Genomic DNA, 12,029 nt, shown 5'->3' with positions numbered 1-12,029 from the left:
CCACAGCCAAGCAGCCCAACATGGCAGCCACAGTGAGTTAGAAGCGATGCTGCATTCTGGGTGAAATAGGGCTCGTGGCACGTGTGAAAATAATAAAATTTTGGATATATAGTGGATTAAATAAAATATATAATTCTCATCAATTTTGCCTGTTTTGCTGGGCATGGTGGCTTGCATCTGTAATCCCAGCAATTTAGGAGGCTGAGGCAGGAGGATTGCAAATTTGAAACCAGTTTCAGCAACTTAGCAAGACCCACAGCCACTTAGGGAGACTCAGTCTGAAAAAACAAATAAGGCCTGGGAATGCAGTTCAGTGATAGAGCATCCCTGGGTTCAATCCCCAGTACCAAAATAATAATAACAATAACATTATTATTATAATCATTAATTATTAGGGTTGGTTAGGTTAATAATTATTTATAATAATATTGTTATTATTTTATCTGTTTCTTTTCATTTTTTACTGAGGCTACTAGACAAATGCAAAAGTGCCTATGTGGGTCACATTTTCTTCCTATTGGACAGTGCCGAGCGATGCTGTGGAGATGTCAGAAGGGCCTGAGCAAGATACTGAGGGAGTCAGAGGCACATGGAATCGGCTCATTAGGGAGATGGATTGCACACCAGCGGACCAGCCCTTCAGGTGGACTTGTGGGACATTCCTTTATCAAAGCAATCCAAATGCTCTGGGGTGGGGACACGGGAACTCGGGAAAGCCTAAGTGGTTGCTGCCCTCTGTCAGCCAGAGTTGGGGGCAGAAGATGCTACCATGAGGATGGTACCCACGGGGATGGCAGGATTCTGGACCAGCAGAGGGTAGGTGGTGGCACCCGGTGTGGGAGTCCAGGCCACTGTGATGACCTCAGTGGGTGGTAAGGCCAAAGTGCTTGTGACCCACAATGAGACCTAGGCTGAGGGACCCAGGTGTTTCTAGAAATGAGCGCCACAGGCAGCCAATAGCAGGATTATTTATACAACAACAACTAAAGATCCAAAGCAACTGAAGGCGGGGAGACTGGTGTCGGCACTGAAAATGAAAATTGTGAGTTCCTTCCGGCTTCCAGATTTGAACCACTTCTCAGACTCGCCAGGGAATGAGCTACGAGGTTGCCTAGAGAAAAGACTCTGTTAAGCAGCAAGTGTAAATGATAAATATTCTCTCAATCCCTCCCCAAATCTTCCTAGGTCCCCCCACCCCTTTTTTTTTGGTGGTGGTGGTGGGGTTAGGGGTGCCAGGAATTGAACCCAGGGACACTTAACTACTGAGTCACATCCCCAGCCCTTTTTATATTTTTTCCTTAGAGACAGGGTTTCACTCAGTTGCTGAGGCTGGCCTTGAACTTGCGATCCTCCTGCCTCAGCCTCCTGAGTCGCTGGGATTACAGGCCTGCACCACCGCGCTCAGCTCCTATAGCTCTTTAGCACAGAGATTATACACTGGCGAAAGGAGTCCACCAGTCCACCCAGGGGACTTCAGGAACTGTTAGATACCCGGTCTGAGCTGAGACTTGATACCAGGGAACCCAGAATGCTCGCTTCAGTGGGGATGCGTGGAAGCCATTGATAAACGAAGAACTGCTCCAAGATGTCTCCCATTGGGTCCAATTTTGTCAGCAGCATTGGCCACACCCGTGAGTTGGGAGGCTGCAGGTGTGGAGCAGAACCCAGCTGCCCTGCTCCTCAGGCCATTGGATGTGGCAGATCTTGTGTCTGTAAGTCGGGTGGAGACACCAGCAGAGTCTCCTGGGTGTGACAGCAAGGCCGTGACCTCAACCCCAAAGAACAACTCACCATTCAAAATGCAGTTCCTGGCCTGCCACCAGATCTTCAAAGAGACCAAGTTCCTGAGCCCACGACAGGCGACTGTGACCAGAGATGTCCATCAGGACAGAGGACTGTCAGGTGGGCAACTAATGGTCCATCACATGATGGAAGTGGGACATTCAACACAGGGGAGAAAACAAGGCACGAGAGCAGGAGGCACAGACTCCTCTGCCACCTGCCTCTGTGACTCTAAGGCCTCAGCTAGCTCTCACCGATGACCTGCCAAAGGAAGCTGGGCTCTGGCTTAACGTGGTCACTTTGATTTTCTGGTGAGAATCAGAAATGGACCATGCTGGCCGCAGTCAGCCTGTCCTGCAGGCAGAAGGGAAGGAAGGTTCTTCCAGCAGGCACAAGCCCAGCAGTGCGGGGGCCGTCTGCTGTGGGTGGAGGGAGAAGCGTCTGCGGTGAGAACCTACTGAGACTCCCGGACGGCAGCAGATGCTCTGGAGGCTGATCCCGGGATGGCCGGAGGAGTGGGATCAGAAGGTCAGAGACCAGGAGGTGTGGAGAAGACGGTGGGGGGGTGGCTCGTGGGAGTGAGCAGAAAGCCTGGATGGTGGTGTCCCTCGTCTGTGCCCAGCAGAGAACGCACGTGGAGGAAGATGTAGTTAACAGCCCAGCGGACAGAACCCCTTGTTGGGTGACTCCAAGTGGCCCCTGGCGAGGCTTCCATGGCAGGGAGGAGTAGGTCCAGGGTTTCCCTGGGGAGGGGGCATCTTTTGATGCTTCCCACAACAGAAAATGGCAAAGGCAGCACCATGGCCCCAGGAGGGCCCGGCAGCCAGGCGCTCAGGCCCTATAGGGTTGGAGATGGGCCACCCCAGCCATCTAGACCATCTGCAGTGAGGGGGAGGGAGACTGGACGAGGGGAGGGAAGGGAGGAGCATCGCCGAGGACCCAGGGCCTGCTGCCATCCATCTTCCATCCATCTTCCCGTGGGGGGTCCCCGGGAGGTGGTGACTGGCACCCACTGGCAGACAGTGCAGACTCAACTCTGTGGCGGGCACGGGGAGAGCAGAGTGGTGGGGGACTGGCGCAGAGGTATGTTGGCCTGCTCTCGTGCACCACCTGGTGCCCTCTCGGTCTCACCCCTAATGCCAGCCGGAGCCGTGGGCAAGGTCTGCGTGGCTTGGGTTCCCTGCACAGTCACAGAATCGCAACCAAGAAGAACAGGCGTCTTGTCCTCTGCCTGGCTCCGACACTGGCCGTGGACCAGCTCTCGGCACAGGCCTTCTTGGCCGACCCTCAACCGAGGACGAAGCCCCTCTCCCTGTCCCTCCTCCAACACAGGTTTCTGGGAGGCAGTCTGGACCCCAGACCTCGGTCTTAAAGGGCCGACTCTGTCCCCTGTGGCCCCCGAGCCCATGACCCCTGGATTGACTTTCCTTCTTCCCATCTCACTCCCCGTCACTCATCCCTCCTCCTTGGAGACTCCCTGCTCCCTGCTCCTTGCCTCTGGCTCTGCTTTAGAGGGAGCTCAAGTTAAGGCCGATGAGGAAGCCAGTGGTGGCCAAGTCACCAAGTTTTATGACGTTGAAGGCTTAAAGGTTTCTAAGAGTGACAGCCAGAGACACTCAGTGTCTCTGAGTGAGCATCACCGCCCTTGGAGTGGCTGGGACTGAGGTTCTGTTAGATACCTGATCCCGCTCGGGCCCTTCACACCCACTCCCCGAGTTCATTTCACCACAGCGTGGGTATTATTCCCACCCACTTCCTTATAAATGAGGACACCAAAGCCCAGAGAGGTTAGGAAACTTATCCAGAGTCACAGGGCACATGACTCAGCCTAGGTTCAGATTGGGTCTGACTCCGGAGCTGCCTATACTGAGTCTCTGTAATGTACTGATTTCCATAAATAAAAATATCGACAGAGGAAGTGGGGAACGAAGCTGGTGAATGCCGCTTCATGGCAGCAAAATCTTTAAACTGACTCCTGCCCACCCTGAAGCGCCGCCGTTCCTGCTGCCGTTTGCTAGGATCGAGCTCCCACTCCGACCGCTGGCCAGGCCGTGGTGACTTTGCAAGACGGCTCGGTTCTTCTGAGTTTCCTTGCTTGTCAAAGCACGTTACTAATGCCACCGCTGAGGGCGTTGACGTCACCGAGGCCGTGGCCTCTACTCGGAGGTTCATGGCTAGGAATAATCAGGACTGAGGTCCAGGCCGCCCTGGAACAAGAACAGAGCACCGACACTTTGGCCAAGTTGTTCTGTTTGTCTGGGACCCTAGAAATATCAGTTAACTTTTATTTTACTTGACTTTAAACTCCCAGAAGAAGACACTCAGGCTAGAAATCATTTTGTCCTCCATGATGTTTTGGTAGCAGCCCAAGAACATGTCTGTGTCCTAACTTGGGAACTTGGGAACAGGACTTTATTTGGGAAAAGGGTCTTTGTAGATATAATGAAATTAAGGATTTTTTTTTTTTTTTTTTTTGCACGAGGGTGTATGGGGGCGGTGGGGAGGTGGGGTGTACCAGGGATTGAACCCAGGGGCACTTAACCACTGAACTACGTCCCAGTCTTTTTTTTTTTTTTTTTTTTGAGACAGAGTCTCACTATGTTGCTAAGGCTGGCTTTGAACCTGCAATCCTCCTGTCTCAGCCTCCCCAGGTGCCGTGTGGGCGCCACCGTGTCAGCTACACTAAGGATCTTGAAATGAGATCATCCTGGATTATCTAGTGACCTCTGTCTTCTTTCTTCTTCTTCTTCTTTTCTTTTTCTTCCTCTTCTCTGCCCCAATTGATCCACTTTCAAGGTCACCTTTCTGGATTTCGCTTTGTGTTTTTGCTTTAGAACCCTCAGTGGGCACAGGGACAGGGAAACGTGAATGGTGGTCATCGTCATGCCTCCAGGACACACCGTGAAGAACATGGCAGCCTAAGACTTGTTCTTTTAAAAATGATGGGAGGGCTGGGGATGTGGCTCAAGTAGTAGCGCGCTCGCCTGGCATGCGTGCGGCCCGGGTTCTATCCTCAGCACCACATACCAACAAAGATGTTGTGTCCGCCGAGAACTAAAAAATAAATATTAAAAATTCTCTCTCTCTCTCTCTCTCTCTCTCTTTCTCTCTCTCTCCTCTCTAAAAAAAAAAAAAAAAACGATGGGAAAAATAAAAATGAAAATGACAAGGAAATCAGGAGGATGGTCCGTGCCTACAAAGAGCAGAGCTCTCCGGCCTTACCAGGGAGTCCACCTGACCACTGCTGACAATGACACCGGATTCACCCAAGAAGCTCAAAGGAATAGCGCTTGGCCATGAAAACCAGAGATTCACTTTAGGTGACCAGGTTGGACCTTTCAAAATGCCAAATGAGTCTACTTTTTCTTCACTTAAATCAGCTTTCCTAGACAGTGTCTTACACTGAGATGTAGTCGGTTTCTTTGAATTTCAGAAGGCGAGTTCAGAATAGGCAGAATCAGTGACATAATCATGACAGGCTTCTGAAATATAAAAGGAAAAAAAATGGTAATTCAATAAATTTAAGTTATGTGAACAGAGGGACTTGAAAAGGAAATCCTATTTCTAGGAGAGAGATGGCCTGTTAGAACCAAGCATTAAGTGGTTTCTCCTGGACTGTGTCAAATTATCTATCTATCTATTTAGTACTGAGGATTGAACCCAGGGTTACTTTTCCACCGAGCCACATCCCCAGCGCTTTTTTACTTTTTGAGACAGGGTCTTGCTAAGTTGCTGAAAGTCTTGTTAAATTACTGAGGCTAACCCCAAACTTGTGATCCTCCTGCCTCAACCTCCTGAGTCTCTGGAACTACAAACCTTTGTCACTGTGGCTGGCCAAACAACAACTTTCCTTCTCCTTCTCCTTCTCCTTCTGATTGAACTCAGGGACACTCAAAGACAGGGTCTCACTGAGTTGCTTGCTGAGGTTGGCTTTGAGCTTGTGATCCTCCTGCCTCAGCCTCCCAAGCCACTGAGATGACAGGCGTATGCTACTGGGCCCGGCTAAAACATTTATTCTTGACAATATTGTATAGTGACCCTGCATCCCCCTCTGGGGACTTGTTACAGGACATCTCCCACCCCACGTTTTTTCTTTCCCACTGCTCCATCTCCTGATGAGATTTGTCCGGAGCAGTTTTCTTGGGTGCTGTTGGCTTCCGGAGCTGTGCCTGTGGCCATAGGGACCCTGATCTGTCAACAGCAGCTCTTGACACCCCCCACCCCATCCCGTGGCTCACCTGGCTTCCCTGGCGCCACCTCCCCGAACTCTGGGGTGGCGTAGTGGATCTCCTGGGTGTGTTCTGTCCCTGGGAAAAAGACAAGGCGCGGGAGGGAGTTACTGGGCCAGTTCTTTGAATCTCTGGCCACATGGGGGCAGTGGCGTCGAGGCCGTGGACTTCGCAGAAAGCACTTGCCGTCGGGGACTGTGGGATTTAAGTGTTCTCTCCACAAAAATGATCGCCTTGATGCAGTGCTCAGGCTTATCCGCTGCATTTAGCCCTGTCGTGCAGCTCGGGGGTGGAGCCAGCGTGTGGCCCGGGGTTCCCTCTCCAGTCCTGCAAATAGCCCCGAACCAAGTAACGTAGGTGTCTTTCAAAACGACACGTGGTGCATGATAAATATATGCGATTTTTATTTATCAATTTAAATAAATAAAAATGTATATCTCTTAAAAAAAAAAGGGGAAAGAAAGAAAGAAAAGAAAAGGTAGCTAGGCATAGTGGCCTGTAATCCCAGCTGCTCCGGAGGCTGAGGCAGGAAGATTGAAAGTTTGAGGTCAGCCTCAGCAGCTTAGTGAGACCCTAAGCAATTTATGGATAATCTCAAAAAATAAAAAGGGCTGGGATGTAACTCAGGGGTAAAGCACTCCCGGGTTTGATCCTCAGTGCCGATAAATAAATCATCATGGAGGACTTTGGAACACAGTGTGAATCATTCTGAACTTATAAAAAAAAATCAAGATATCTTAAAGTGGAAAAAAAAAATCCAAGGCATACACTGTCACCTGCCTGCTATGTCTCATGACTAAACAGAGTCACTCTAGGTGAACTGAGCTGGCATGAAATAATCACATAGAGACAGAGAAAGACCTTTTTTTTTGGGGGGGGGAGTGTCCTGTGATGGCTCCTCTGACCTTAGGGGTCCATGGAAAGAGGGAGGAGCACCTGCTGAACCCTTTTATTGGGAAGATGCCATTCAAATGAGGCAAGGGTAGGATTACAGGTGAGTGTAGCTCAACCCCTCTGGGTGCCGCCTACCCCTAGGGCCACTCCAGGGCCACGCCTTATTATCCTTGGGAGGCTACAGTGATCTTTCAGATTCCTGTGGTGCATCAGGACTTCAAGGTGCACGCATTTGGAGTGGCTCCCCACAATTGCCATTTGTCCAGATGCGAGCAGAGCCAGAGGATCTCTGTGGGAGGAATTCAACCCTGACCCTGGCCCTGGGGTGAGACAGGAAGGGGATGCTGTGTTCTGTTCCTTTGGCTCCATTTTTACCCCATGTGTCTCAAAGGTCTTTAAAATCAAAAAGAACCCCAAACCAACCGGCCAAACCTACCAAAGCACTCAACAAAGTCCTCTCACCTGCTAGGGTTTCACAGATGTTGACATACAATTCACCTTCCATGGATATGTCTCCAGGGTCCTTGGGCACGTTCTCTCTCGTAGCCTTTTCTACATAAATGGGTACAGAATCATTCAATTGAACCAATTTGGTCACATTTTCCCTTCTCCTCGTCTCCTCTGCCGAGGAGCAGATTTTCCCAAACTTCCAAAAGAAAGAGCAGCTACTCTAGTGGCCTAAACTGGTGGCTGATGAGGGGAAATCCTACATTCATCCAAAGCACCTGCTCCTCCAAGCTGGGGCCTTTAGTGAGGTACTCCGCCTACCCTGGTCCTGAGAGGAACATTCTTTGACTAGGAGATTCCATTAGAGGCTGGGCACAGTGGTGCACACCTGTGATCCCAGTGACTCCAGAGGCTGAGGCAGGAGGATTGCAAGTTCAAATCCAGCATCAGCAACTAAGCAATACCCGATCTCAAAATAAAATATAAAAAAGGCCAGTGATGTGCCTCTGTGGTTAAGAGCCCCTAGGTTTAACCCCTGGTATCAAAAGAGAGAAAAGGCTAGTCACATGTTTTTCCTTCCTGAAGGGAACAGTCATAAGAAGTTTTGGCACCTCTTCAAGAGATAGTCAGTGATAATGAAGAATATTCATGCCACTTTTACAAGAATCTGGGTTTTCACAGGAAAGTAAGATGTGCTTTCGAAGTATATGAGATGTAGCTGGGCATGGTGGCACACACCTATAATCCCAGTGACCAGGGAGGCTAAGACAGGTGGATTGCAGGTTCGAGGCCAGCCTCAGCAACATAGCAAGGACCTTAGCAACTTAATGAGACCTTGTCACGAAATAAAAAATAAAAAGGGCTCAGTGGTACCAGATTCAATCCCCAGTACTAAAAAAAAAAAAAAAAAGTATGAGATATATAAGTTAGGACATTTAATTTCAATTTGGCTTGTTTGTTTTGGGTCCTGGGATTGAACCCAAAGCCTTGTGTGTCCTGACCACATGCTCTACGGCTGAGTGACACCCGAGCCTATTATCAGCTGAGTTCCTGGCCCTCCGGAGTGGAGGCTGGCACTGGGGCCTACCATTTATCATTTAGTTCTCTCAACCAGCATATAGTTCTGTCAGCATCTGTCCCGCCCCATTCTACAGGCCAGAATACTGGGGCTCCGAGGCAAAGGAGCCTGCCCAGCACCCCCTCAGCTTGCTGGTTTGTGTGTCGAGACACCAAGTGTCTTGTGCAATCCTGGATATCTCCCGTGTGTGTGCTGAATGAAAAGCCCACTTGGAAAGCTTAGCCAGAGGACGTCCAAAAGAGGAGACTAGCAAAAAACAGTAACCGAGGCTTCTGCTGGGGACCTCAGTGAGTTTTCTGCCACATGCAGCTTGAGGTGGGGAAGAGGGATGCTGTTCTCGTGGGTCTTCACGCCGGAGCTGCCTCTAGTGAGGAGGAGCTCTCGGGCACAGAGCTCTGCCAGGGAGGATACTTCAAGGCGAGGCCCTGCCTGGAGGAGGCTGGCACCCAGGACCAGTTCCATGCTGGGCAGGGCCCTGTGCAAGACGGACAGGAGGGTCTCCTGTTCAAAATACTAGGGTTCCTACAGTAGCCAGGGGGCGGAAGCCACCCAGGCCACCCAGGAGGAACGACTGGATGGAGAGAACGTGGGGCGTGCATACAAGGAAGTATTTTTCTGCCCTAACAAGGGAGGAAATGCTGCTACACGCTGCCACATGCGCGAACCTTGAGGCCGTGACATGATGTGAAATCAGCCAGATGCCAGAGGGTGGCTTCTGCGTGAGGCCACTCAGGAGGCTCCTAGAGCAGCACCTTTACAGAAACAGAAAATGGGCTAAGACGGCCAGGAACCAGGCGAGGACAGGATGGCGCATGAATGTGGGGACAGCTGCCCAGCAATGTGACTGTGTTCCACGTCATGGAACTGTCTGGTTAAAGTGGGGGCTGGGGAGGCAGCTGGGTGGTAGAGCCCTGGCCCGGCAGGTGCACGGCCCTGGGGTCCAGTCCAGCAGCCAAAATGGACCAACAACAAAAATGTACAAGAGTTAAACTGGCAAATATCAGGTTATATATATTCTTTAGAAAGGAAGTTATTCGGAATTGTGAGTTGGTGGCAGCAGAGTTTTAGGGACTCTTCTGGGGGGAGGCCAAGTGACCACACAAGCTGCAGGTCCGGTGGCCAGCTCTGTCTGCAACCTACAGCTGGGGGGGTCTTCCTGGGCCAGTGGGCAAGACCCCCAAGTGGGGGCCATTTGGGAATTCTCATTCATCCTCCCCTTCCTCTTCTTTCCATTCCACTGTTTGGGAATTATTGTTGTGTGGGGAACCTTTTGTTTTTGAGGTGCAGGGGTGGAATCCAGGGCCTCAGGCCTGCTAGACAAGGGTGTGACCCCTGAGCCATCCCCAGCCCCTCCGCATTCCAGTCTGACCCCCTTGCCCTCCCCCTTACTCTCTGCCCTGCTGTCTATATCCCAAACCCAGGGGAAACAACGGTCAAGAACTTACTTGCTCTGTATTTTCGTTGTAGCCAAAAAACCGGAACCAGGATTATGGCCAGGAGCACCAGCAGTGACCCCAGAAGCAGCAGAGGCAGCACTGGGCAGATAGGACAGCGGTCTCCCTCTGGAAGAAGACAGCAATCCCTGGTCAGTGCATGGCCGTCTTCCCCAGTGACACTGACCTGGCAGGAAGGGCCATCACCCTGCCTCCCAAGACAACCGACCTACTGTGCAGCTGATCCCTGAGGCACAGTAGGCACCTGTGACCCACCAGTTAACTCATTCGTCCTTTTATGTCAGAGAGCAATTCCATCAGAGCTTGTGTGGACCCTACCAGAGGGACCTTGCCTTTGGAAGTAGGTGGCCAAAGTGAGAAGTGGGTGGGTTCAGAGGCAGCTGCAGTGTCTGGAAGCAAATCCAGAGCCGGTTGAAAGAACTCAGGAAAAGAAAGTACAATTATGCAAGCCATTGAAAAAGATGCAGTGTGGTGTTGTTATATATGAGTTTGTTTCTGCTGGATCAATCTGAAGGTTAGCACTGGGGAAGTCACCAGGTCTAGAAGGATGAAAGGACGTGTTAAAGACTAAGCAGATTGAGTTCACTGTCTTAGCCCACTTTTGAGTTGCTATAACAAAATGCCTGACACCAGGTAATGTACTAAAAAGAGAGGTTTATCTGGCTCTTGATTATGATGGAAAGTCCAAACAGTGTGGTGTCTGGCAAGGTCCCCTCCTGGCTGCATCGCAACAAGAGTCAGGGGTTTACCAAGCCAGAAGTTGGCGTGTGTCTCTGCTTTGAAGAACTAGGGTCTGAGCCTGCCTTTTACAGAGTTTTCAATCTGCTTATCGTTGATAGTGAGTATAGTTTTGTCAATGGTTCAGCTCTCAGTGTAAGGTTGAGAGTGGCTTGTGTTCTCCATCCAAAAATATTCTATCTGTATTTTCATTTATAGAATTCAGCTGCACAGTTATCTTCTACTTCCTCTGCAAAGCAGAAGTAACCTTGCTAAATAGATTCGAGGGAAACTCTCAACAGGAAATACAGAGATCTGGTGTGCTCTGACAAATCCTGCTCTATCTTGTGGGAGAATCAAACTGTTAAAAGAGCTGGGGCGAGGGCTATAGTTCAGTGGCAGAGGGCATGCCCAGCACGTGTGAGGCACTGGGTTCCATCCTCAGCACCACATAAAATTAAATAAATAGATCAAATAAAGGTATTGTGTCCATCTACAACGTGTGTGTGTGGGGGGGGGCACTGGGGATATAGCTCAGTGGTAAAGCACCCTGGGTTCAATCCCTTGTGCCACGTTTAAAAAACCCTTTTCTTCCATTTTCTCCCATAGCAGAGGACAGTCCCCTCTTCATTGGGCCGTCAAGCTACACTCCTGGAAGTTACTCTACCCCTTTCCTTTGCAGCCACCGACACGGCTTGTGATTCATTTGTTTGAGTAGTTGTGTTTGTCTCCCCTACTAGACCAGAAGCTCCGGCAGGCCAGGAACCAGATGCGCTAGGCAATCAGTGATGGAGGAATTTGTGTTTATGCCTCAGACCTTCACCTTTTACTGAGTTGGGGACACAACCATGTCTTAGGTATCACTGAAATCCCAGGAGCACAACTGCGTGCTCAGAGTAGGCACTTAATAAGTATCTATTGATAAGACTTAATTAAAGATGGCATTGATTGATTGATTGATTGACAATGGGAATTGAACCCAGGGCTCTCTATCATTGACCTACATCTCTAACCCTTTTAATTTTTTTTATTTTGAGACAGGGTCTTGCTAGGTTGTTCAGGGCCTCACTAAGTTGCTAAGGCTGGCCTTGAACTTGGGATCCTCCTGCCTCAACCTCCTGAGTTGTTGAGATTACAGGACCACCATGCCTGGAATAGTTTCAGAATTTACCAAAATAGTTCTACAGGACAGTGTAACAAATTGAAGAAAAGTTGTGTACAGAGAACATACGTACTCATGGGTTTACTGCCTTTACCTTATGCACTGTGTGTTTATTGGGATTTTTCTCCCTGTTATGCATATTCCTTTTAAAAATATGATTTCTACTCTATTTTGCCCTGATTCCAAGACTTCTTAATTGAGTCTTCAGAAAGAAGGAGGTTTTATCCATAGCTGGTAATCATAAAGTAAAGCCTCTGAGATCAATG

The 12,029-nt window shown here is 49.9% G+C and overlaps 1 non-coding gene across 1 annotated transcript; it reads right to left on the bottom strand.

Annotated features, from left to right (window-relative positions):
* Nucleotides 1-5,019: 5,019 nt before the first annotated feature.
* Nucleotides 5,020-9,987, bottom strand: LOC113192225 (uncharacterized). The gene is made up of 4 exons (XR_013343875.1): nucleotides 9,876-9,987; nucleotides 7,368-7,457; nucleotides 6,021-6,089; nucleotides 5,020-5,264 (listed from the first exon to the last, which is right to left on the bottom strand). It is a non-coding gene; the product is annotated as an uncharacterized LOC113192225 (transcript).
* Between the last annotated feature and the right edge of the window lie 2,042 nt (nucleotides 9,988-12,029).

The sequence above is a fragment of the Urocitellus parryii genome, chromosome 7 (assembly GCF_045843805.1).
Source record: "Urocitellus parryii isolate mUroPar1 chromosome 7, mUroPar1.hap1, whole genome shotgun sequence".
NCBI classification, from domain to species: Eukaryota; Metazoa; Chordata; class Mammalia; order Rodentia; family Sciuridae; genus Urocitellus; species Urocitellus parryii.
Note: the sequence above shows the minus strand (reverse complement) of the source record. Positions and strands in the feature narration are given on the sequence as shown.